General features: G+C 41.9%; 2 protein-coding genes across 5 annotated transcripts in view; one reads left to right on the forward strand and one right to left on the reverse strand.

Moving 5' to 3' along the window:
* LOC108000195 (uncharacterized) overlaps window positions 1–27633 on the reverse strand; it is a 149612-nt gene that overhangs the window by 12708 nt on the left and 109271 nt on the right. The window lies entirely within an intron of this gene.
* The window catches only part of LOC107996214 (uncharacterized), a 133730-nt gene continuing 106804 nt past the window's right edge, over window positions 708–27633 (forward strand). For both annotated transcript variants that reach the window (XM_062083831.1, XM_062083832.1), the window contains exons 1-2: window positions 708–3142; window positions 4101–11078. The gene's annotated coding sequence lies outside the window, so the exon portion shown is untranslated. The remainder of the gene's footprint in view (window positions 3143–4100; window positions 11079–27633) is intronic.

Here is a 27633-nt window from a genome sequence, read left to right on the forward strand (position 1 = left end):
ATACAACTTCACACATAGATAATTTCAACTTCAACTACTACAACTACATCTATGAAACAGATATTATGAAACTTATGTCATTCTATTGCTATCTCACTTCGTTTTTGCAAAATTGCAAAATAATTATTACAAAAATTGCTAGCGAAAAATATAATAAATAAATTTTCACAGTTACTTCTCCATCTTTCCAACTTTACTTCATTCTCTACGATCTCAAATCTACTCTTCAAATCGTTCTTCTTACTTCATCACCACATTGCAATAACTTGTATCGCGATAAAAGTTAATTCCACTCGAACGATGCGACTGTTCTCGAGATCTCAATGCCCGTTCTCTATTTGTTCCTTATTACGCATTCCGTGTGAATTCTACGGTAATCACCACCGACTTCCCGCCATGCGAAAACGTTCGAATTAAGGTTCCACGTGTGAATTTTCGCGAGGTTGCCTGCGTGCCCGTCATTTAATTCCCTTCGGGACCGCTACCACCGTTGTTACCTTTCGTCTCCCCAAATGCGCCCAATCGTTCGACGAGTCTCGAGCTTTCGAGCTTTCCTTTCGAGGCTTGCCCTCGTGCCAGGGTGAAACAGGTGAAGGTGGCCGGGCTCGAATCGATGCTTGGAACAGGCGAGGAGGAGGAGGAGGGAGGAGAGGGGGATGAAGGGTCGAATGGAAACAGACAGAGCTGCTTTCCACCCCTAAACGCGTGGCTTTGAGTGCGTGCTTCGATCCCTCGGGGGAAAAGAGATGAACTGTGCTTAATCCTGTTCGTCGGATAGAAATGCATTCAACAGGGGTAAACTGTGGAACCGAGCTGACGAAGCCAATTTCTTATATTTACTTTAAACGAGAGAAAGATATTCGAGGGATGAGGAATTAGAAGAAGAGTGGAGTATAACAAAGTGAACGGTGTAGTTGGTGTTTGTTTATTACACTTGTTTATTTAACTTACTTTCTTTTTTATTATGTTCGTTATGGTTTACCTGTTGATCTGGTTATTGGAACGAAGGCAAATTAATACGTTGGTAATACGTTACATTGGAATCAAGAAATGGGAAATCTAACTCGTCTCGAATTGTAATTCTCTCCAATTGCCTCATTCCATTCGAAAGGATTTTATTCTATTACAGTTTTAAAATTTCCAAGCGTGTTCTCCTTTAATTATTTTGATTATTCTTAACTTGTAAATTAGTTACACAAAAATGACAAAATAACGATTCTTCTTCGCCGCATCGTTTAAAGGGAAATTCTGGTCACTGTTTCCTCGCTGTTTATCACATATATTTTTTTTCATCAAAAATATTTCTTCCATATATTTTTCTAAAACGCGATCCAAATTTATGAGCATCCCGTATATCTCGATATTTCTATTTTCCCTCCCTTTCCTTTCTTATGGCAAACATTTCCATCCGAGGAAATGAAGTTTTTCAAGACAAGTGACAAGCACAAAGTTGTCGCGCGCCCTATCCTGGATCCGTAAAGTTTCTTTCGATTGGAAACGTTCATCGGTGGAAACCCCCGTCGCGTAAACGTTGGGAATTTATTTCACGAGCGCGTTCAGTTTTCCAAGCGATTCACCGGCACGGTTCGCGTTCGATAGAAAATAGTGTTGCCCGGGCGGAAATGGACGCAAACAAATCAATTGGTTTTCCGAATGAAATCAAACAAGCGCGCGAGACATTCCACCCCATCGACGAGCGACCACCCTCCTCCTTGTTTCTCTTTTCCTCGCCGCCTCGCTGGCAAAGAGAGGGTTGGAAAATGAAAAATAGGGGCAGAGGAGGCTGCACCGTCGTGACACCCATTTTTTTTTCTCTAACTCCATTGTTTCTCGCGTTGCCACTCTTCTTCTTCTTCTTCTTCTTCTTCTTCCACGACTTTTATTCTATTTCCCCTCTCGACACTCCAACGACGTAGTCACGATAGATCTCATTGAATGACAGTGAAAAGTCCACCTTCTTTTTTTCTTCTTTGCTTTATTCTGCTTGCACTGGATTCGACACGATTTATCGGTGTCGTTGACGATTCGAAAAAAGATCATTGAAGGGAAAATTAGAGGGGGAAGAATTAAAGGACGAAGGTAAAGAAATTGCTTCGAAAGTTTTAGTTTCTCTTAGCAATGGATTTTACTTGGATTTAATTGTCGAACATACAAATTATAAGGATTTCACTCGAAATTGATCATCTTTCAAGGGATGAGAAATACGATAAGATAAAGAAAAAAGAGAATATAGTTATTAAAAGCAAAGTTTTTAAAAGCGAATTTAAAAACGCACTTCTCCCTCTTTCTCTGAACGGAACGTGTCTGTCTGTCGTTCGTGAAATATAGATGACACGCTTTGGGAAGAATTTAGTTGCGAGGTTTCGCGGTTGAAGAGAGGGGTATTCTTCTTGGTACTTTGTCGTCGAGTTGAATCCGTTCCAATGTTCGACGTTTTACATAGTGCAAAGTAGTGGTGTCAATTAGGCTCGTAATATCGTCTGAAAGAGTTGCTAGCCTCTGTGATTGTCGCGTTTCTCGGTGTCTAAAATCTCATCAAGTTCTGCTTTTGCACTTTGCTTTCCCCCAACTTTACTCCCAAAAAACTTTTCCCTTTCGAACTTTTATCCCCTAAAAAAAGAAGGATATTCGAACAAATTGTAATTCGACAATCAACTGTAAAAGGACGGATTAATTTTAAGAAAATAATAATAATAATAATAAAAAAAGGAAAGAATCATTCGTAGAAAATTTCGACTAATCAGAAATCTTCACTTTCAGGCGCGATTGAATCTGAGATGAAGCTCGGCTCGTTCAACCGAATCGAGGTACAAACGTTGGACCGATTCGATGCCGGATAAATTTATTTTAAGTGTCCTTCCGATTCACCATGCTCGGCCGAAAGGAGTAATAGCAACTGAGAAACTCGTCTGGCAAGTGTTCTCGTTTGTGGTAAGAATTCTTCCTTTCTTTCTTTCTCCTTCTTTTTTCTTTTTTCTTTTTTTCAGTGACCCGACGCTGTGTCAGACGCGATTGAAAAAAGAAAAGGAAGAGAAGATAGAGGCGCGAGAAGAAACGGGATTTTCGGGCGCATATGAAATGCAGAAGTAACGGGAGGGGAGAAAAAACATCCGTCACTTTTATTTATTTTCTAGAGAGAAAGGTAAGCCAGATGTTGCCGGCTGTAGATTTTATTAGACACGAAGTTTTTTCGCTCCTTTATTTTATTTTTTTCTACCCTTCCACTGTAAACCTCTCCACTCTGATCCATCCAATCCCTCTCTCTCTCTCTCTCTCTCTCTCTTTCTCTCTCTCTCTCTTCCCAAATGTAAATTAATTCTTCTTGATCGAAGTGTCAATTGTTGCCAACTCGAACGAGTCTAGATAAATGTACAAAATTGAATTCGATCTTGGAGAAATTTGTTGGGACGGAATCGAGTTGTAGATAGAACAAAAAATAAAGAAAAAGGAAGAAGTAAAAAGAAAGATCGGGAAGATGGATAAATTATATCAACCCTCGATGGAGTCATTAACGTTCAAAAGGGACCTTATTTATACCCTCTTTCCGCGACCTATCTAAGAAATGGAAAATCAATTTCAAAGGTTACTCTAACTACGAACGGTTAATCCAGTTTCCACACTCCATACATCACATCCGGATAATAACCAATCCGCGAATCCATGGCTCCTTTGTTCTTTTATCTATCGTTGATCGGGCGAGGGTCAATTAGATTTCACCGGACGGGGGTTGAAAAAAGGAAAGGAAGGAAAAGGAAGGATAAGAGAAAGAGGGATCGAGCGTGAATCACCGGAAGCGATTTCTTTTCTGGAGGGAATCGCTTTGAGGGGCGAGGCCGTTGGCGGAGACTTTGAGCGCGAGAAACGAGGCTGCGAGTCGCTCGTGCACAGGTAGAAAGCGAAGAAAATAGAAAAGTGGCGGGCTGCTGGCCACTCTATACGCGTATAGAGAGATCCTTTGGGGTTGATGTCGAAAAGAGGCGGTGCAGGGCTACGATGTTTCGCGAGGCGGCGAAAAAGGGTCGAGGGTGAAAAGGACAGAATTGAATTCGCTGTTGGTAAAGGAGGGGGAGGGGTGATACTGTGCCATTATCAATTTACAGGGATCAAAGGCAGCGTGACGCGACGCTAATTAGTCCGCTGCAACGTGACGCTGGAAACAGCCCCGTGCAAGTTTCGAATGCACTCGTACGAAAGGATACGCGAAAATCTAATTGCGGCCTGGATCTGGATGGCAAACAACTTTCCACGATTTTCGAATGGTAATTTCTGGACGGAAGGATATTTAATCGTGACGCGATATAAATCTCGAGTTGTTTTAATTTTATTCCTTCATTCACAGTTTTTATCCCGTGATTTCGTCCCGTTGAATATGAAAACACATTTAATGCTACCTTATCACCTCCGGGTGATCGTATATATAAATTACGAGCTAAAATTTATAGCTTTTTTTTTTTTTCTTTTTTAATCCCTACGACAATATAAATTTCTTAGAAGCTTAGAAGAAGAGAAAACGATCGAAGAAATAATGGAGCAATCAGGGTGACGAAGGGCAAAACAATCTGGAATTTGTTACCCCCTCTCCCCCGATAGAATTCTTTTCCTTCTTGTTTTTCAATCCAGCTACGACTGGACGTACCGGAAATTACAGCATGGCGCCCTTCGATTTCTTCCATCTCCGGTGCGGCGAGTCAATGTGTGAGTTTACGATCCAGTCGCCGGGATAAACCACGGTGCACAATCTAAGGAAACGATAAACGTGGACATCGGGATATTTCTCAGGTTAAATTCGATCTTTCTTTCGTTCCTCTTTTAACGATTTCGTTTTTCAACCGATCATTCCTTTTCCCCTCCCCTTTCTCTCTCTTCTTTCCAAACCATGTATCCAATCCTTCGATAAATCGTTACAAATTATTTGTAACTATTTATTTTTCCATACTTTCCTTTTTTCTTTTTTCTTTTTTTTTTTCTCTTTTAACACGACGTATCGCCTCGGATTATCGATCGAGTTTCGGTCGAGTATCGGACCGAAGTCGCGAGACATTATTCTCGAAATTTTTCAAACAGGACGATCACCCCGGTATCAATTCGGTCATTTATCATCAACTGTTTGACGGTATTCAAGGGACGTTTGGTGATTGGCGAGGAAAGTTGAGGTTCCCAAAGACTCTGCCTCCATCCTAATAAATCAATATTGACGTAGGGGCGTATATTTTATATTTTTCTTCTCTCTACCGTCTTCCCAGACATTCCCATCGAATATCACATTCCATCTGTATCGCGTTTTTCCACACGGTCCACGGTATTATTACATCCCATCGGAGTATCGAGCAAATGGTTCTTTTTTTTCTTTTCTCTTCTTTTTTTTTTTCTTTTTTCGAAACGAGAAATCTCGTCGATATTTCTTTTTTTTTCGAGCTCGTTTTGTATCCTTGAATATTCGTTCGTTCGTTATTTCTCTGTCATTGAGGAAGAAAAGAAAATCGTAAATCGTTTATAAACACGAACGGAACGAAACGAAACATTAATCGACGACTCGTATTCGCTTTCGTAATCGCGGTGTGTATAAACATTCGGTGTATAGAAACATTCGTGTTTCGATAGAATTCAGTCGACGACGAGTTGCGAACGAGGATGGAATTATATGTGAGCGGTAGGAATTTTTCTTCTTTCTTGCATATCCAATCGAATAATTAATTTTCGGACGAAGAAAGAGAGTGAAAGGGGAAACGGATGATTCTCACTGATTTCCAACGTGTAGAACGTTCAACGAGAGAGAGAGGAAGAACCCGTCCCGTTGGACGAGTAAAAGAGAAACGCTCATCTAATTCCAGTTAGCCCAACTTTCACGTTGTTCCGCATATAATTTGCGACTTCATTACTTTCTCGTCTAACTTGGGCGAAATTTGCATTGGAGCCTGACGGTACGTTCAATTAAACGGACAGAAATATATTTCCTTCGGACACGCGCGCGGATCAATCCCGAAAAGTTGCCGTGAAACTTTCATCCATAAAATGATAATGGTTTCGATTTCTAAACCGTATTCGACGCTCGATGTTCCGCTCCCCTCCTCCCCTCGACGACGAAAAAGAATTTTTCTAAAAACCTGTTATGCGGCCACGGACCATAAATCTAACGTCTCTGGATTCGCGCAATATTGCTTGGAGCGTCGCGATCCATCTCCAACATTCCATTCGAAAACGAACATTCGTCACAACATATTGAAAAAAACGTGTCATCAAGACGAGGAAAACGCAAAACCGGCACCTGTAATCAATATCGGTCGCTTCTCGGATAACACAGGGGGGAGAGGGGACGAGGAGGAGGAGGAAAAAAAAAAAGAACACGGGATGGTTCCATCGTTTCGTTGCCCAGACTTGGCAACGATACTTGCTCGATCACCGAAGCAGCGAAGATATATTTTTTTCCTTTCTTTTTTCCCCCTCTTTTCTCGTCGACCCATAGAATAGGAATTACAGGATCGTTTCATTACGGAGCCATTGTGTCCACGTGTTGTGCTTACGGCACGTCGTTTTATTTCGGTGGCAACGACCCCCTTTCGCCCTGAAATTTCCCTCTAATTGCAGATAAATTAATGCCATCGGATGAGCACGCTCCGCAGCGTTGATTGGTACGTTTTACCGCGTATCCCGCGAATCCGATGATCGGCCGAATGAAACATCGTCACGCGTTCCTGCACAGATTTGCATAATGTATCGCTCTTTGATCGATCCTTTCAATTTTTCATTTCAAATATAAATATATATATTTCCGTGAAATATAGGAAATATAGGAAATTTGGATTTTATTATACAAATTAAAATTCAACAATTGTAAAATGATACGGGAAGTAAAGTTTATTCGTAACTACGAATAAAATATTATTTATGCACGAGGAGGGGATAGAGTTAGGAGCGAAATCAAATGGAAAAGAATAAATAAATGAAAAAATAATAATTCGTACCTTCGAAAAGAATAACGATATCTCTTAAAAATTATTCTGGAAAGAAAGCAAAGAGAAGAAAAGAAAAATAAAAAAATTCTTCGAACGATATGCTCGTTCTATTTTCTTTTTTTCTCCACCATTGAGTGTATCTCCACCGTTGAAACTTTGATAAAGGTCCGTATTAAATTCTGGCGCGGATTCTCTGGTCGCGCGGAAAGGAAATTGCGAGTCTCGGATCGAGCGAGTGGTCGTCGGGCCAGGTTTAAGGGTCAACGTGACGTCACAGAATGGACCGGAGCAAGACGATGGACGGGTGTACGGGTATGAATAAATTACGAGGACAGTGACACGAAACCGGCGAGATGAGTGGACCAAGATAGTGGACCGCTCTATTTTTGAACGTGGCCCCATCCTCTCTCAGTTGATCTACTTTTTCCCCTTCTTTTTCTTTTCTTATCCCGCGCCCAATTATTCAGCCTAAATTTTCCGGGCAAATATGTACACGCACACGTTTATCCCTTTAGTCGATTCGAAGGAAGCAGGAAATATTCATGCATTCCCGTTCCAAGAATGAAAAAGTCGTTTCTCGGAGCGGCAAAATATCAATTTTCCACGGGGCTGTTGTTGCGCCGTAAAATACGATTATTCGCCTTAAATATCTGGTGCAGAGGGAATCGTGAATTCCGGCGATAATCCAGGTTGAAATTATATAGATCGAGCACCGATTAATACATTTTATAATGGAGCAACGATCGTGTTATACGTTACCATTTAACACGTGTTTCCATTTCGCTATGCGCAACTTTACTTCCAATACCGTTGCGCATTCACGTGAAAATCCAGTTAACAGGAACAAATTGCAATTAGGATTGAAGAGAGAGTCGATGAAACGAAGTGCAAAATTTGACGCAACAACAACAACGACGACGACGCGTGCGTGCGAAATAAACTCTCGTTGACGATCGAACGACGATTTCCTCGAATTTACGAGGGAAATTAAAAAACAAAAAAAAAAAAGGGAAAGGAAAGAAAGATTCAAAAATATTCCGCAAACTCGCGGCTGAAAGAGGAAACGTAACAATCGGATTTTCTCTTCCCAAGTTTATCCAACAATTCGTATTTCGAATATCTCTCCACCGGCTAATTCCCATTTCGCGCTAAATCACAGCTGACAGCTGGTCGCAGTGACCCAGAAATTAAAGTATTCCATCTTCACGGCCGCACTTTGTTCCGTTCATATTAAATTGCCACCACCGTCACGTTCCCCGCGCGTCGAATCGCGGTAGAAACAAGGCGAGCCCTCGTCCTCCCCCATCCCTCTCGTTCCGCGCCATCCAGCGCATCCAACCTCGCCGGATATTTCCGACTGGATATTCCTTCCTGGTTGCGCGTCACGGTGGCCGAGCATGGTTCCTCGGGGTTGTGCCGCACGCTAAATCATTGCTAACGCGCCTGTCACGACTCGAGCCCCCCTTCAAAGTTATGGCATTCGGCGCGGATCCCTGCCCTGCCTCCCGCTTCGTTACGATCTACGTGATCTTCATACGTGGAAACGGTGTTGCAACGTATCGGTTTGCCCGTCTCGTTTCGCAGTGATAACCTCGAGGGACGAAGGGATCGATCCAAGGGAGGAGTAGTGTGTTTGGGAGGAGTACGTGTAGAGGGAGCGTGTCGCGACGGTTCAACGCACTTTTGGAGAAAGTTTTCGAGGCAGTGTACAAGCGTCTCGACACGTCTCGAGGCGGAAAGTGTGGATGCGAAGGGATCTCCTCTATCTCCCGTATCTCTATTTCCGGTTCCTGGCCCGCGACAAGCGGCAAGTCCCACTCGTGAACTTTCTTCGTTCGCGATGCATAATAATTTGCCCCGTATAATTCATATTCATAAATGGCGCATGCATATTCGCGATAAATTTCCCCGCGGAGTCCCTCCCCATCCCCCCGTTCCTACGTTCCAAAGTGTAAATTATTTTCTGGCCAAATTGAAAGCTGGTGGTAGTAGTTGCGTGTAGGCTTACGTGTCGTGTATATAGGGGGATATTGTCGATTTCAGATACTGGCCGGATACTTGATGATCGGTTTATGGCGGAACGTTCTCTTGCTCGTTTCTATCGCGGTTCATTTATTTTCGAGAATCTTATTCGCGATATTTATTCGAAAAACGGGTTTCGATTCTCTTACGATGTTGGTAATGCGTCGTGAAATTTTATTCGATGATTTTTCTTCGCGTGACAGTTTTACTTTGGAAGACGAATATTGTGATTTTATTTAATGGAATTCGTTTCCTCGGGACTTCCTTCAATTTGGGACGAGGATTTTTATTACGAAATCCTTGGGAGACGGAAGTATTCTTTTTTTTTTTGCAATAACGATATCGTTTTACAATCTTCTTCTTTAGTTTATTCAAAACGATACGTTATCGGATACGTCTTGAATGGATCGATATTCCATTCTTATATTTCCGTGTAATAAAATTGAACGTAATTTCTTGATATCGAAAAAATTTAGAAGAAAGAAGATGGATTGTTCTTTAAATAATACAAAAATCAAAATTCAATGGATTCAAAAGGAGTTTAAACGGGCATCGATATTTGAAACCGAGCTCGGAATCAATCTGGACAGAAACAGAAACAGAAACAGTTGATTTCTCATTGTGCTTTTCCCCTTTCTCGCTATCTCTTTTTCGTCTTCCCACGTTCCTTTTTTTTCCACCAAGACGGAAAACGACCGAAGTATCTCGTCTCGAATTCTACTGAACGAACTTTTCTCCGCGTATATAGGTGATCGTTGATCTCTAAGATCCAATAAATCGCCGGTGTTCTTCCACCTTGGGGCGCACCCCTTCGTCTTCTTCCCCCGCCTTCTGCCTTATTTGCACCCTGTCTCTCTCTCTCTCTTTCTGTTCTCCCGTAGCTCGATCACACCCGCTCCTGTATCTTCTTTCCTATTTTTCCTTTCATCCCCGAACGTTAAATCTCGTGGACGAACAAGTTCTGGCATTTGCGTCTCTTTGTTCGAGGCTAGGGTCTATAGAGAAAATGAGACAGAGTGTTCCTCGGTCGAGGAAGAAGGAGAAGTCGGGAGCGATATTGAGTGTGTATGATGCAACAGAGACGAGAGATGCGTGGGAAAAAGAAAGACAAGGGATAACTTAAGGACGATAGGGAGAGATGATCCTTTACTCGGTAGAGGGGGAAGGGTGGATGGAGAACAGGGACTTGGGTAAGGAAAAATATAGAGGAGGGGCGAAAATCGCGGAGAAAATTGTGGAAAGGGGTAATAAACGTGGATAAGAAGATAGGAGACAGAGGGGTGGAAAGAGTTAGACGGTATAGAGATAAACTCTGTAGCCGAAGAAAAAACCCGTAAGGGAGATTGGTTTTCTAGGAGGGAAGGAAATGGTACGGGGAATCCGAAATCAAATATAGTTGGACCGTTGAGAAAAAAGACAAAGGGAGGGTCGATAATCACGATTCGTAATCCAGAGAAAAGAGAAAAAAAGAAGAAAAAACTTGGCCACGAAAAAATGTCGCGATAAATTAACAAAAAGCGATCGACGCGTTCGAAGGAAGAAGAAGAAGAAGGAAAGAGTCGATGGAAAAAGAAAGAAAAAAAACTGAGAAGAAAGTGAAGGAAGAACCGTGGTCAGGAAGAAGAGGGTGAGAAGACGGGAACGTGATGAACAAGACGAAGAAGATGAAGACGAAACGGCGCAAAGGGTGAAGAAAAAACGGAGAAAGGCCGATTGGACGGGTATCGTGGGGGAAAGAGGAAGGGTGAGATCGAGGAGAGAAGAGGAAGAGAAGAGGTTGGAGTGGCGCGACAAGGAGGGATTGAGAACGGGGGCTGGAAGTGGGGAAGCCGTGGAGAATCAGCGCACAGCTACACCCCACCGTGACGGCCGCGGCAGTCAGTCGTCCGCGCACCTTCGTTCGGCGAGGGTTTCGTGTTCGGTGGAGAATCGCCTCCACCAGGGAGTGTAGAGAGAGAGAGAGAGGATCATCGCAGATTGTCATTCATCGATCAGCTGATTCCTCGAGCGGTGCTTTGACCTGCGATCGTCAACAATCGACGTCGAACGGATCGACTTCTCGTCCTTCGACAACCCCTTCGTTACGTGGACCTCTGCGGAACGGTGAGTCGAGCGATCGTTTTTTCCCTTCTTTTCATATTTTCTGCGCCACTCTTCGCGAATGCTTAGGGTGATAATTGGGCGAACAGAATAACGCGAAATTTTCGTACGACGTGAACGAGGGAAAGGGGTGAGTTAGGGAAATGGGGCGAATTTGAATGGGATCGAAATGGGGGGTTGCCGTTTCGGCAATGTCCGTGTTCCGTAAAACGTTTCGAGAATTGAAGGGAATCGTAAAAGGGAATCGTAAAAGGGAATCGTGTAGTTAGAGTACATAGGAAGGAAGGTTGGTGGCAACATGTTTGTCTTGCTTGGACACAGGGAGCACACGGGCTCCACTGTGTTTTCTTTCCTTTCCCTCGTTTTTCATCGGCGTGCGAGAGAAGCAATCGATACCCGATTCTCGAGATGTAACCAAGGACGCGCCGTGGCTTATCCGCAGCGACACGTTAGGAATGAATGAATCGCGTAGATAACTATAGGTTTTCTCGTTTTATTATTCTTTTTTTACATTTTACGTATGGGGTCTTTCATTATTTCGCGTTATACGAATAACGTTTATAAATTATCGAATATCTTTAAAGTTAATATCTCCTTAAGACGCATATATTTTCTTTTTCAAGCAATATTTTTTCTTTTTTTTATCACCATTTTATCACTCATACGTAAAACGTAAAAAAAAAAAAAAAATTTCATACTTTCTATGCAAGTCTATATATATAGAGGTATACGACTAAAATTTACGTAGAGATATTTATGGAAAAAGCAAGTTATCAGTATTCTGAACCGAAAGATACGGTAATAGGAACGTATAAACAATGTTCAAGCACGTCGCAAAAAACACTCCGCTTCGCGAAAACCTGTTTGTTTTCCTCCGTGTAGGCAAGAGGTGGATGTAAACCGAGTTCTTCTTCCCTCGTTTCTATCATCTCGTACAATGTGATCAATACTCTATCCCCCTTCCCCCTTCCTCCTCCCTCCTCCCCCCGCATGTAATCCATTGATTAAATTACAGACCTCCAATAAAATTGTATAACCGTCTATTCTTAGATAGATAGATACATCACACTTGAATAACGCAGTAAAATTATCTTTCCTCGGTTCAATAATTAAATTGTCTAATCATAATAAAGAGACGCCACGCCGCGATATATATATATATATATTATAAAATTATAGTTATAATCTTCTCAAAATCTTCTCTCTCGCTCCCGATATTCGTGAATCCCTTTCACGAGTTGAGAACCGTAGTATAATTCCTTGTATCGTGATACAGACAGGAGGAGGGGGAGGGCTCTTTACAATTTCCGCAGAATAGCGCACCTATCTCTTTCGCAGCTACGTCGAAACTACGTTTGTTGGCCAAACACAGCTGGGAACGTTCGAAATTGATGCGAGAAATTTTGGTCGGCAGCAAGCCATAAAAGTCATTGTAATTTCTGCAAGTTCGCGGCCACGTGCAACCCCGCGACTAATGAACGATCCCCTAGCTGGGTCAAACTCTCTCTCTCTCTCCCCCCCTCTGTACTTTCGCTCGGAAACACGTCGTGAAACGTGTTTCCTCTAATTATTCCCGAACACGTATAACACAAGTCTTGCGCGTTTTTCGTTGTAACATATTTGATACGGATAAACTTCTACTTTACGTTACGTCTACTTCATTTTCAGCGTCACTTCTTTATCCGTGAGGTTTCGAGCCGGGTGGAGGGAGGATGAAGAAAAGAGGAAGATCTCCCCGGGTTTATTATTAATTACCCCGTTGACTCCTAAACACGAAGTCGTCCGAGGGCGACTCGCGCGTTCCAACTCGTACAAATTTGCGGTCGCGTTAGTTCCAGGTCGTATAGCTCGTTTATAACGGAATGTATAACGGAGAACAGTGGCGTCATTTTGACTGGTGATGTTCGTCCACTTGAAACTAACGGTCCGGCCGTGTAAATTTTCCCCTTGCCAATAATCGTTTCACATATTTGCTATTCATTGTGAGTTGCGATCATTGGTACATATATATCGTGAAGATCGTTCGATCGGAGGAGTCGAAAGCCACGCAACGTTTCTTTTTGGACAATTTCCTTCGATTCCTCTATTCGTATTCGTATACACTCGAGACGGTGGTAGCAAAAAAGGCTGTTACCTAAAGGGGGTATAAAAATTTCTGCAAACGACGATTTCTTCATAAGGGGTTCTTGGAGCGCCATAACTGGCTGACCTCAGACCGTAAAGATGTCTGGAAATAAAAGTCGTTAGGAGGAAGTTATATTACTTTTATATAAACGAGAATAACGGAATAAGAAAATGGAGTTACTCTCCTTCTCTCGTAACGAGTGCAACATCGAATCGAATGAATTCAGAATCATTTTGCGCTCGTCCTTCCAATTATTCTTCATTAGTTATAATTTATAATACTCTTTGTTTAATGTAATTTCATTCCATTCCATTCATTCCAATTCCATCGATCGATTTTAACTTCGTCCCCCGTTTGATTATCGCTGTAACAACGTTAACAGCGATCTCTGGTTAAACAGGTTCGTCCTTTGCTCCTTTTTTTTTCTCCATAGTCTCGTAAGTAGAAAGTGTTTCCACCGAGTTTTACGTAATCCCGTCATCCTCCCTCCCCCCCTAAAACGTACACGAAAGATCTAATGAACGGTCCGTACGAGGGTCGAATCGAAAAGTGGAGTTCGGCTTGGTTGTCGCCTGGTGGAAATTGTTCCTGAGTTATACCGCGTTCAACTATCTCTCCTGTCTTACGGTCTACGGGATCTATGTACCTTGAACTTTTCGAAGTTTGCGCCCGACAGAGGAAGCGTGACGTGGTGAACAAGAAGTGGTGATCAATCGGCATTAAGGTCGGAGCTGTTTGACGAAGGAGGTTTGCAAATGAACACGTCTCGACCGAAACAGCGATAGATTTCAGGAATGTTTATCGAATCTGCAAAGACAGATCACCGAAATTAAGCGGGGTACAAGTTCGAGATGATAAATACACTCCGCGCAATAATTATTCCAGAGAATCTTGGGATCGATAGAATCGAAGAAAATTAATTTCAAAATATCGACGAGGAATATTTTTATTAAAAGACGGAAAAAAACTTCGAAGATTTTTCTATCTTTGCTTTCGAAATGAAATCCGTTAACAATAAGTTTTCTTCCCTGCTTATATTTTACGTTCAATACTTTATACGTAAACTTTCTATCCAATTAGTCAAGTATTATCCACGGTCAGAGCGTGAATAAATATATTTTATGACGTTTGTTTTGTTTAATTAAGATACTTTATTATTGCACGTTTGAATTTTAATGAACATGTGCACGCCACTTCCCGCTTATGCTTTTATTATAATGCGGAAGGGAAAGAGAGCAAGAGAGAGAGAGAGAGAGAGAGAGAGTTTCCGCGTTGAAAATGACATTTCATAACGAACCCTCTCCGATTCATAATTCGTTCTTATCGCGAAAAATTGAATTTTTTAAATATCCAGGATGTAGCTGTTACAAAGACTCTTTTTTTTTCTTTTCTTCTTTATTTTCCACTTTTGTCACCGCTTTTTATGAAATTTTTCTCGTTCGTCTTTTATCCTTTCCGCGTCATCGTGCTTTTCGAGTGCATAAGTGAGATAAATCGGTCTGTTAAATCGGTTTTTATCGCGATACGAATATTAATAATACATTGGGAAGGATTAAAATTCAGAAAACAATCCCTTGCCGCGGTTGAGCCGCGGATCGTAATGTTTTTTTCCAAATTACGTCACGTTTTATCGATGAGTCACGATCCCGGATAATTTTTTAATATTCCTGTTTTATGCGCGACCTGAATGAACGATAAATGTGATCCACGTGAAAGGTATCGTTAAAAAAAAAATCTTTGCGGTAGAGATAAGAAATCTCGAGCAATTTCCCAGGCAAATTTTTAAACGTATTTGCTATCTTCTATTTCTCCTTTTCGTTTTCACTTCTTTCCCTCTCCCTTTCTCGAAAAGAGCAGCGATAATAGTAACATTGTTCGTCGTTTTTCGAGCAGCCAAAGAGTCTCGTAGATAATTTCAACTTTAGAAGCCCCCTTTAAAGAGCTTTTCATTGCGATTTTCCAACCGCTTAACTCGTCATTCCTTTTTTTTTTTTATTTCTACAATCGGTCTCTTGCGTAACGAGTTATTAATATCGCGTATACCGTTTCTCGAGTACCAATGATGTTCATCAGTTTTTTAGAAACGTTCGCAAACGATTGATATATCGAGTGAAAATTTTTCGGGCCGATATTACATCGAACATTCCGTACCAGAAATTACAACCATTTTTATTCCCCCGAATTGAAATAAAGCGGTACGATACAAATTTAATGCATTTTATACGAACCGCCAAGAATATTTCGTCCGCCATTTCCGGTGAAAAATTTTCGGACGCGTCGCGTTTATATTAAAAATATATTTCTTCCCTCCTCCCCCTGCCCTTTCTTTTCATATCATCGTGATTCTGATTTCGAAATTATCGTCCCCTTAAAAGTAGAACGGTAAAAGTGATTTTTCTTTTCTTTTCTTTTTTTTTTTTTTACATTAATTACAATCATTCCCTCGTTCTCCAAAATTTATGAAACGATTCCACGATCTCTGATATATACGACAAATTTAAATATTTTTCCAGTTTCCAGTCGCATAAATCCAGTCCCGCGCGTATTTTTGAAATCGCTCGATAAGACACAAACTAGCATTACCAGGGATTACTCGACGGGAAGAAAATTGTTCTCATCGTATTTTCCCTTCACTCTCGATATCATAAAGTGTCGCTAAGCTTCAGAAAAAAAAAAAAAGAAGAAGAAGAAGAAGAAGAAGAAAAGGGATAAAAAGATATACGGTTTCAATACTCTCGGCTTAAATGGAAGGCGAGAGTCGTGGATGAGTGGGGAGGGGGGTTGAAAAATAATTCGTCGGCGGCTTAAAACTCGAGCATCGGATGAGATTCGAGCGCTCGCGAGGTTGGAAGTATGCGACAATTGTAAAAAAAAAAAAAGAAAAAAAAAGAAAAAAAAAGAACGGTGAAATAAGAGACGAATGCAAAAAATACCGTAGAGACGAGAGAAACGTATCCAAAGATTTACCGTGCAGAAGCCTCTTGCTTGGTGTCCGTTTTGTCTGTTTGTCCGACCCCTCTTCACGATACCTCCCTCTCTCCTTTGCTCTCGTTCCCTTCGAGGCGTACATTTATGTTATGCAAATGCGATTCTCTTGGAGAAAGGGATGTAAGAGCGAGCCATGGGAGGGAAGTGGAGCGACACCGTGGCCGTTTGGCGTGGAAAATAAAATTCATGAGTGATAGTTTGACTTATTCCGAGATTTTTCCACGTTACGTTTCCTCCCGAGAAATTCTCTCCGTGATGGAGAGAAAAAGAGAGAACGAGAGAGATCTTTTTTTTATTCCATCTCCATCAAGGAACATCCGTTTTAATGCTACGATCTCTCGCTTATTTATTTATTTATTTATTCCGACTGATACGTATTCCACGTCACGCGTTTCTGGGTAGATCCTAACTCTTTCCACGATCGGGATCGAGGAATGATCGTTTCCACTCGAAATTTATACCTCAGGAACGACGTCGAGAGACTTTAAATCTTAAATAGGTGGAAAATTGGAACGGAAAGGGAAGCATTTAAAGAAACGCGTTTTCGAAATTTAATTTTTGCGGTTTTAAAAGTTTAGAAACGTGTTGGATTTTTTTTAGATGAACGGGGATAGGTTAATCAGATCGGTGTAATAGTAATGGTAATGTTTGCGAGTCACGATTAAAAATCGAAAGGGGTCGCGGGCGGCACAGCGTCCGGGAACCGCACCAGATGGTGGTCGAACGTCACCAGCATCAAGCGTAAAACGGCCGGTTTTAAAGTGGAAGAAGCAATTTGCAGGCCATCGCCTGTATTTCCATACCTGTCACAAGCATACCTACGGCTTATGACGTCACGATCGTGATCTTCGAGCGCCCCCGCGCTTTGCTTTAAAATACCTAAATAAAGAGATACGGGAACAGGCTCGAGAGTGGGATTTCTAATGAAAATTTATGAGGCGCCAAACGATTAAGTAATCAAAAAAACGAAAAAGGAATACCCACTTTTTTAAATATTCAATTGCTATTATTGTTCGCGATCGTTCCATTGGAAGAAGAGTTTTCAATTTCGAGAGCTGTATATTTTCGCGAAACGAGAAGAACGAGGGAGAAGAAAAAAAATTGAAGAAATAATTAACCAAGAGTAATTTCTCTTTAAAAAGCTCGAGATTCGATCGATCCTTCTCTTCCACTCCTCTTCAATATTTCTCTATAAATATTTTATCCGTTTAAGACGACTGTTTTACCCTTTCTTTTTCCTCCTCTCCCCGCCCACGATCTTTAACTTTTCGCGTAAAAGGATGACATTTTTCACCGCTAGTTCCTCTACGATTTATCAAATCTCGAGGATAGAAATGGAGAAATTCGCACTCCACAATTCGTCCCCAACATCCAGTCACCTTCCCGCCGATCTTGTTCTCAATACAAACGCAATTCATCTCAATCCAGAGGGGATATTTGTCCAGATTCATCTTTCACTCGTCCGTTCCGAGAGATACTCTCGCTTAATCTTGGACCTCTCGCCAGATAACTGTGGCTCAAGATCTTTGAGAGCTGGTTCGAGCGGAAAATCGTCAGAATTAGCCGGCGGTTTAGGCCCACTCCGATATTCAATCCCACCACCCATCGATCCATCGATCTTGGAAAGTGGGCGACGAGTCGTGACGACTTTTCACGACTTTTCACGAGCGACGCGAGAGGCACAGTCGAGCCGTGTTAGCAGCTTCTTGTCCCAAGGAAATCGGATAATCCCGCGAATTCGTTATCACGGGCGGTGCCTTGGCTCTTTCGCCACGGTTGGCGAGAGGGATGATTTGCATACATTTTCCACGGGTGGAAATGAAATTGCTCGTGAAGCGAAGATGGCAAAGCCTCTCTTTCCGCCCTATTTGAAGCGTACGCTCGCAATCAGGAGGCGCAACAAGATGTACGCGACGTACCAGCCGACGTCGTTTACCGAGCTTTCCACCGCGCGGTAACGTTTCGCAAATAAATCGGACGAAATTTGAATCCATCCAACGTGGCCCATCCCTTCGCCGTTGGAATTGTGGAAATCATGGCCCGTGGATTCGTCTGGTTTGCTCGTAAATTCGATATATTCGTTGTTTCTCCGGAGCATCCCCTTGTTTTCGAAATGTCTCTCCCAATCGTTTTGGAAATTCCACTCCACCGGTTCTGATCGATCCGATCTTGTGTGTCCTTGTCTTTTTTCTTGTTTCTTCGGGGGGAAAAAAGGGAAAAAGAAATCACTCGTCTCCTTTGGAAAATATCGTTCGACGCGTGTGGAGTAGTTTCGCGCAGACACGAGGGGATGCATATTTTTGGATAAGGGATATTCGACCGGAGAGGAATGCTAAAGAGAATGCAACTATGCAGAGTGCATCACAACGAGGAAGAATTTCGAGCAGACTTTCCAAGTACAGAGAAGCGAGAAGCTTCTTTCCCTTTACACGAAAAATCCGATTATTCCATTATTATTCGCGCGCATAATAACGGGTGGTATAATTATATTTTGGGTAAATATTCGGGGGAAAAGGGAAACTGACCCTTGTTGGCCAATGTTGAAACGTAAACGGGCAACAATAGATTTCAACATAGAATCATTTTCGCCCGCCCCACGGCTACCTGTTCGAAATTGCGTTATGCAATTAATAGCGTTCGTACTGGCGCCAACTCTCCGTTGGAATAAGTAACGCGTGTTTACGTGTTTATCATTTAAACGGGCCACAGATTATCCCCTCACGGATTTCATCATACGGATGGAGTGACGAGAGATTCATTTCCGCAAGAAATAATCCGTTTCGTATGTGTTTTTACATTTCGAGTTACACAATTCTCAGGCTTGGATATTCCGTTTAAAAAAAAAAATAATAATCGTAGCTTGAATTAATAAAGAATAATTGATTAATTTTTCTACAGACAGTTGGAAAAATTTCTGACAACAGCGGCGAAATAATTTTGTTCACAATTCTTCTTTAGCTATTTTCGATATTTTCGAGCGAAATATCATGGAGAGATATTTCGGGTCGATCCTCGATCGATATTTCATAAATTTAGGATCCCGTTAAAAATAGTTACCAATTCGCCCCGCGCGATCCGTAAATAAATTCTCCTCTCCTTGAAACGGGATATCATCGATACCCATTAGTTTTCCCTCGATAAAAAGACACGGGCCTCTTTAATGAGGAAACTTGGGGAATTTCCGTTAGACGTTAATCGAGGGAGAGCACAAACCCTCGTTACCACATGCGTTCGCGCGGTCGTTTCGAATAACTCATTAGCATCGAGCGGGAGGTGTTGGAGCACCCTCGTTTAACATCGCTCTAGAAAGCAGCCAAGGGGTCAAATTAATTGATGCTCTTCGGTCGCTTCAATTACGTTACGTAATTACCGGTTATTCGTTATCGGTTCATTTACCCTCCTTGATCGGCGGAGATCGGCAACAGTCGTTGAAACCAGCCGATATCGCGTCGTCATCCATTGGAACGAGAGATACGATTTCTCCTACGTATCGCGGCAGCCGACTCTCTCCCCCTCTTCCCCTCCTTTTCCCCGCCGTAAAAATATTATTTCGGTTGACAAAGAAAGGCGGCGTGCGAAAGTTGTAGAGGGTGAAACTCGTCGAAGAGAAAGAAAAGAATAATAGGAAAGCCGGAGAGGTTCATGGTAATTGGCGAGGAAGCACTAGGTATGCGAGATGAAATTGAATGTTGGAAAGCAAAGTGTCTTTTCTCGAGCGATGTTATTACGGATAAGAAAAGCGGCACGCGGTGCGTGTGTGTATAGATGAATTCAAAGATACATGTTTATGTGTGTGTGTGTATATATATATATGCATCGTCTTTGAAAGCTTTATTTTCGCGATTCAATTTAATCTTTCTCTTTTATTTCCCTCGTTTATTTCTTAAACATCTTGGCCATTTATATATTTTTCGACTTATATATAACCGTACTATTTTCTCGCTCGTGATTTTGCTTTGGATACCGTGCGTTTATCAAATTTTGAAACTTAAAACGTTTACGCTCGAGATTGCTTAATTTTTCTTTTTTTTTTTCCTAGCAGGCAAGAAATAAAGAAAACTTGATAATTGGTAGCCTCGCTCACTAAAAATTACACCCCTCGACGAGGCTTTCACCCACTTTGGACGCGAAATAGACAATTCTGAGGATGCTTCTGCCCCCTCGGTATTCGGAGGTTTTCGCGTTTTTAAGAAGTGGTTCAAAACACGGCTCTCGTGGACCGCTACTCTTCAAAGAAAGGCCGACAGTGGCCAATTATCAGACTTAAGTAAAATCCGCGACACGGCAATTACAACATCAAACGGACCGTCCAGACTCGGCGCGATGCTCCACGTCTTTTCCCTTGAAAGCTTCTCTCCTTTGCATTAGCCAACGACCACTTGGAAGATCGAGGCTAAGCATCCTTGCCAACGGTATATCAGGAAGAGATACCAATTTTACACCGGCCGGCCACAAACGGGTGGAGAGTCGGGTTCACGGTCGTAGCGTAATTAAAGTGTCGTAATTAAACCACGGTGGTCGAAGTGACGAAAGAGAGGGGGAGGAGGGAGGACGAGCTAGGGAAGATGGTCGAGAGAGGAGGAGAGAAAGGGAAGGAAAAGGGGGTCGCCTAAAAAAAGGTTCCGGCGAATACGTTTAACCGTGAGGGAACAGGCAAATAGATAGGGGAGGATGGTCCAATCAACATTCGGTGGAGAGAAATTCGCCCCGTGTACCAAATTTGTTCGCGGTAACGCAATTACATTTATGGGAGGGGATCGCGATAATTTTTGGAAATTCTTTGCTTTCTTATTTCCCGCGAAAGAACCTTTTAGAAAATACGAGAAATCGTCGGTGATCCTTTGATCCTTGTTGGATCCTTGTGATTCGCTCTAATGGTGGCGGTGTGATGGTGTGCGTGGTGTGTTTCGACTATTGGCAACTGGATGAGGAGAAAGGGGGGAAGAGGGAAGATGGAGTGCAAACGGACGATAAAGGTGAGCGATAAAGGTATTAGCGAGATTGGGGGAGGAATGTAATTTCGCGCTTGTAAACTCGTTGCTTGTATTATGAAAGAAGAAAGGTTGATGGAAATACGTAGAAAAATAGAAAGAGGCAGTGGGTTAAACGGAGAATATTTTGCAGGAAGTAGATTGCACTTATTGCCGGTTGATCGACCATGAGAGTTTTGAGTTTTGAGGTTGAAGAGGGGGATAGGACAAAGCCGATCGAGGATATTGGATTGAGGAAAGGGTTAAACTCGTAAGTAAAAGGAAGAAGAAAAAAAGAGGAGGAGGGAAACAAAAGGGATGAGCGTAAGTTTTACGCGGGTTTTCCATTTCTCCCTCACTACGCACAGTTTGCGGAAGTATTAAACTCGTACTGTAGAATGCTGCTTTTGCTCTACTAAGCACAAGAGCGCGTGTTTACCTCCTTTTAGTTTAGAGAGGCACGCTCACGGGAATGCGAAGTACACTTTCCATCCTTTCTTCCTCTCCCTTTTTCTTCCGCTGTTTAACCTGGCTCCTCTTTCCTTTCTTTTTTCCTTTTCTTTTTTTCTTTCCCCGCATTTCGAAAAACCTACGCGTCTTGTTCCGAAACTTCCCTCTCGTGCCTCGGATCGTAAATGAATAATGAATCTTCTCTGTTTCACTTTTGAACGATAAAATTCCGTTCGAAATTTCGATAAATATATATATATATATTTCTTTCGAACTTGTTTCGTTCAGAAATTCATTACAGAATTCATTTGGTACAAGAAGAATAATTTTACAAACTCTCGTTCCACGCTCGCTCTTTAGATATTCTTTAGATTGAACCGAAGAACGTTGCCAGGGATCCGGTTATCGTCTTCGAAAGATACCGAAGATCCCGTTACTTTTTGCCCTTTGGAACTTGTTCAACTTTTCCTCCTCCTCCCTCCCCCCTCCCTCGTCTTATTGCCGTGTCTTCCCCGTAGTTTTTTTTACTGGCGGCGAAACAACCCTCCGGGCGATCATCGTTTGTACCCGGTGTCGAGAGCTTAATGGCGAAACTCGTTGTTATTCGTGCACGGGGGTTGAAACGGCCAGCAAGAACGCCTCTGGAATTGGGTCGCTCTCGTTTAAACTTTCATCCGGTTGAAGTTCGCCGGTTAGTCTTTTTCTGTCCGGGTTAAGACGTCGCTGTGATACCGACGAGGATTAGATATGTGTCTGGAATACACGCCGCGAGCGTGTTCCACGAGAATTTTTCAACAATGAATAACCCTTTTCGTAGCCCCTCCCCATTGTTTTATCGCGATATTTCGAAGTGTATTCCAATTTTTCATCGTGTTTCTTCTTTTTTTTTTTTTTTAAATGGAGATGGCATCGAACGGAGACTCCATTCTTTTTTTTTTTTTCTGACGAAAATGTCATTCTTTCTTTTGTCCCATTGTCCCCACGTATCGATGGAAAAAACGAAAGATAGAATTTGGCTCGAGTTGCCGGAATTTTCGATTGATTTTATTGCTCGACAGTAAGCCGAATGGCGGAGTATCGTGTGTAACTCGTCGTGTTTTCTCGTTTTTTTTTTCTATTTTTTATTTTTTTATTTTTTTATTCTTTTTTTTTTTATAGCAATATCAATTTCTGCTCGGCACGCGTGACAAACATTTTGTCACATTCGTTTAATCGCGCTATATCGTGGACATAAATTGGGCAAACTTCGTTATCAATAATCCGAGGATTAAAATAAATTTGCCACGATGCGTGCGTGGGCTCGTAAGAGTAGAGCGTTAAATGAGAAATAAAAGCTTTTTCGTCGCACGATGTGTATTTTCTTTTTTTTTTTTTTCGATATCGAACCGAAAAAAATTAATAAGCTTTTTAGAAAACAAATTTTCAAGTTGTGGATAATTAATTCTTCTCCATTTTTGAAATAAATTTAAAAATATGATTTTTGTTTCGTAAGTCTTTTTTTTTTTTTTTTTTTCTTTCTCCAGACAACTTTCCAACTTATAACTTATAACAGGTTTCACGATTCGTTACTGGATCGCTGCTTTTCGCAATGTTGCTTCATTAAGAATTTTTTTAAAAGTTCCTCCATCCGTGCCCTTGTTATTTACCCTTCCAATATTTCTCTTCAGCCACTCATGAATTAATTAACTTGCACGTGGTTGTACTAATCACTATTTATCGTATATAAATAGACGTAACAATCTAGCTACAAACAATTTCTGGAAAATTAGGTTAAAAGCATCTTTGGAGGACTATCATCCATTATTATCCGAATACAAATCCGAAATCCGTTTACAAACGGTCGAGTCGAATACGCGATGTACACATAGAGGAGTAGTAGGCGTATCGAGACTTGAGAATATTGCGAGAGTATATATATATATATATGTATACGTATATATAGATTCTAAGGGTGCACGCTTTGAAATTGTACAGAAATCCCTTAATTTAGCGAAAGCTCTGACACAACTGGACGGCTTACAGAGGGATTAAAACACGACAGAAATTTATAAAGCTAAGCCTCACGCCAATCTCTTTCGTCGTTCACCTTCGTTCATCTTCGTTCGCCCGCGTGATTAACCTTTTTCCTCTTCTCTCGATCAACTTTTTATCACCAATCCCATTCGAAGTTATGTGTATAAACTATAAGAATGGAATATATTCCATTCGCGAGAAACTTTTATCTCTTCGATTTTCTTTTTAATCCTTATTTCTTCTCTTTTCTCTCTCTCTCTCTCTCTATTTCTTTTTCAATTCGAACGACACAAAAAATTTTCCACGCGATAATTACTTCCGTGTAATGTCTCTTAAGCGTTCCACGATAGAAACGATAGAATGGAACGTGTGTTTTTCCAACGATTTTCATAATTCTTTTAAAAACCTGGTACGCTTGAAATTAAAATTCCAATGGAAATCAACAGATAGAGTGGTCTCTGCTATTTGCGAGAATTTTCATCAGATTTTCTCCGACGCAAGGTTCATCGCAGCTCCCGATTGTTTCATCCGGCGTCTAACGAATATTCGAAGCGAGAGATAATTGTTAACGGGGGCGAGTGAAAAGTGTCGACGCGTAAAAAAATTTTATCTCTGTTATTGTAGAGACGCGACAACGTGACTTTGTGTAAAAATATATAAAAGATGAAAGAGAGAGAGATGAGAGAGAGAGGGGGAGGGAGAGGGAGGGAGAGAAGAGGAAGCGAAAGGGAATGGGGAATGGATGGAAAACTGGAAGAATATCGAGGGAGACAGTCGTCTCTGCTGAACGAGCAGCCGCGAAATCATCATCCCTCGTTTGCCTCTCTTAAGAGGCCGATTTTTTTTCCCCCTCCACGCTTGTCACTCGATTTCGAGCGAGTTCTCTATATCTTGAGAAACGTTTGAAATTTTAGCTTCCCCGACGTTCGAGTAAAATACTTCACTTCGATCTCGAGAATTATTATTCTTCTTTCCCACTCTTCTCCTTCGCTGGTTAATTTTCTCGTCTCCCGATAAACGGATACAAATCATCGCGCCCTTCACGTACGAGATATATATTTTCGATGTAATCTTACAATAAAGGGATGCATAAATAAGGAGCTCGTGCAAGGAAAATGTAGTAAGATTTATTACAGATAGATACAAATAGTATTACAAATATTGTTTTATACGCTCGAAATTTTTTATTTTACGCTGCTTCTTTCTTCGTTTCTTCTGGATCGTTCTGAAGCGAATATCAAGCGAATATCAGTTAGTCCTCTTAGAAGGAATTCCTCCTCTTTCTGCAAATCATTAGCCGGATCTTTTATCTCCACTCTGATCAAATAATGCAATCTTTGATTAATTGCCATATTCAAAGATTCCACAATTTCTAAATAATATATCGCGCACCAAGAGACGCGACACCATTGTAAAACATGTACCATTTATAAAAGTTCTCTTCTATTCAACTCCTGTCGTGAATTACTCAAAAAGCGAAATGGGACTGTTCCTTTTAAAAATATTGTTAATATATACATATATATCTTCTTTCGAGATACTACGTCTTTCAATTAACACTCAGCATTCAAAGATGGCGCAATTACGGAACGATTAAGAAGGAATTTAAAAACGCATAATGAGAGAAAAAGAAGAGTCTTCTATCTTATCCAAGATAAAAATCGAGAGAGAGAGAGAGAGAGACAATGCCCTAACTCGCGCCCGACTATATTTCTCGTTTACCTTAAAAGCACAATTTTTCTCTTTCGTGTCCCTCGAACCCTCACCACCAACTATCTCCTGCTTGCAAATCTCCCTCCTCTTCTTCCTTGCAAGCGAGTAAGAGACGAATTGGTGAATCTGCGCAGTGAATCGAGTTCATCCGCGAAAGTGCTGGCGGGAAAATGAAAAAGGAGGAAAATGTTCGATCCCTCGACTTCCCCTTCGTCCGCTCGAGCGAATATTAATTTATCAATCAGAGAAGAAGAAGAGGATTGCGTTCGAATATGATTTTCTCGATACCAATGCCGCGCATTATTCCTTGGAACGCGCGTCCAACACATTTCGTCTCTCTCTTTCGAGAGTTCCAACCGCGAGACGTTGTTCACCGATATTGCGAAATACTTTCCGCCACCTATGGATCTCGTTTCCGGATCCGGTGTAACTAGAGACGCGAGAAAAAGGAAAGTCGAAGTTTTATTATCGGGAGAAGAATTCGAAGAAGCGGATTGATTACAGTCTCGGAAGTGGATTTCGGCCAACCGGCAGTTTCAGTTCTTTTTTTTTACTCTGGATCGATCTCGTCGTGCTTTGTCACTCGAAATGATTAAATCGTAATCTCCTAGGAGACGTGAGAAGACGTGTTGTTGCACCTACGCGAAAGTTTGGAGCGGACTCGACCAAGTCTGCTGATCTTTCGTTGATCGATCTGTGAGGAGGAGGAGGAGAGGCTGGTTGATATTCCTCGCGATGTGTAGGATGTTTAGCGATCTCGGCCGATATTAAATTCTTCCGACTGTGTCGGGATTCCACGAGTCATTAAGATTCCACGGCTCGTCCCGGGAAAATTCTACGCTTTATTTCCCAATGTCGAGTGTTTGCGCCCGACTCATTTCTCTCTCTCTTCCAGTTCTCAAACGTCCTCCCTCGCCGCAAACGATTCTCTTTTAATCGATCAGTTAGAAAAACTATGGGAGGACGACGAGAATGGAAGAAAGTTTACTCGTGGAACAGAGAGAAATGGATCCTCTCCCCGAGAGATGAGAGATTCCCCCGATCCCGAGGAATTTCCCCGGCATAAATTTGTCGTTGACTCGGGGAACGGCTCAATTTCGCGACTCGGGCCGAGGGGAGGAGGAATTTGGAATTTTTCCACGGTTTTCCGGGGGCTTAATCTCGGGCCAGGTTGTCGCATTTTTCAATTAAATCCTCCATGCAAATTGGCTCTTGCCTGGGCCCCGGAAACACAGGGCTGTGCAAGCTCCGCGGCGGACATTCATCGTCCGACTGAAATTTCATTTTGTCTCGCCCCCAGTGTCGCCCGTGACGTACATACAAACACTCCCACGCGACGGGGGACGGTACACGTATACACACGTATACACACGTATACACACGTATACACACGATGTTTGGACGTATATGTGTACGTGGATGTAGATGCACGGATAGCAGAGGGATCGAACAGGAAAGTGTCGGCGGGAAAGGATGGAGGTGTAGGTGTAGTATAGGCGTACACACGAACAGGAGCCGGCCATTAAGCTATGCCTTGGTGATTGAAGGGGCTCGAAGGAAATTGTCCTGGCGCCGCTGGACTATCCTTTATATCGTGTTTACTTTCTGGAACCGTTCGCAATTTGGGCCTCGGATGACGTAGGCACCGAGTAATTTCTAGATAATGGCGGCTAATAAATAACCGGGTAAACATCGGCCAGAGAGCATCTGGTTCTATTAAATTTGGAATTAACGTTTCGTTTCTGGGTCAGCCTACGTTACGGCATACGTAACGGTACTAATAGTTGGCCGGATATCCGGCGATCAAGTGTTTTACAAGAGCCTTGGAAATTTTGCACTTTGGGGGAAAAATCGCGAGTATTATTATTATTGTTGTTGTTGTTATTATTATTTTCTTTCTTTACGATACTTTTATTCGTGTTTTTCGCTCGTGAAAGGGATTTTTCGTTCGAAGAAAATTTTCCCCCGAACGAATATGCGTGGAGTAATATTATTCGAACGATTATTTGCAAAGCTGCGATAATATTTTCGTATTAATTTGCCCAGCTCGGGCAAAATTTTCCGTTCAATTCATCTGATCTGACTATACTCGTTTTATGAAACTCGCTTTATGAAATTATTAAATCTTCTAAATACATTCTTCTTCTCATTTTCAACCATCTAATTTGCCCTCTAAAAATATGCGATCGATGCAGCAATCGGCCAACAAATGGCAAATAACAACGAACGAGAAGAATGATAATTTTACGGGACAAATCGAAAATTTAACATAGAACGATGGACGAAAGAAAGCTCGAGA

Source organism: Apis cerana, linkage group LG13, assembly GCF_029169275.1.
Source record: "Apis cerana isolate GH-2021 linkage group LG13, AcerK_1.0, whole genome shotgun sequence".
Classification (NCBI taxonomy): domain Eukaryota; kingdom Metazoa; phylum Arthropoda; class Insecta; order Hymenoptera; family Apidae; genus Apis; species Apis cerana.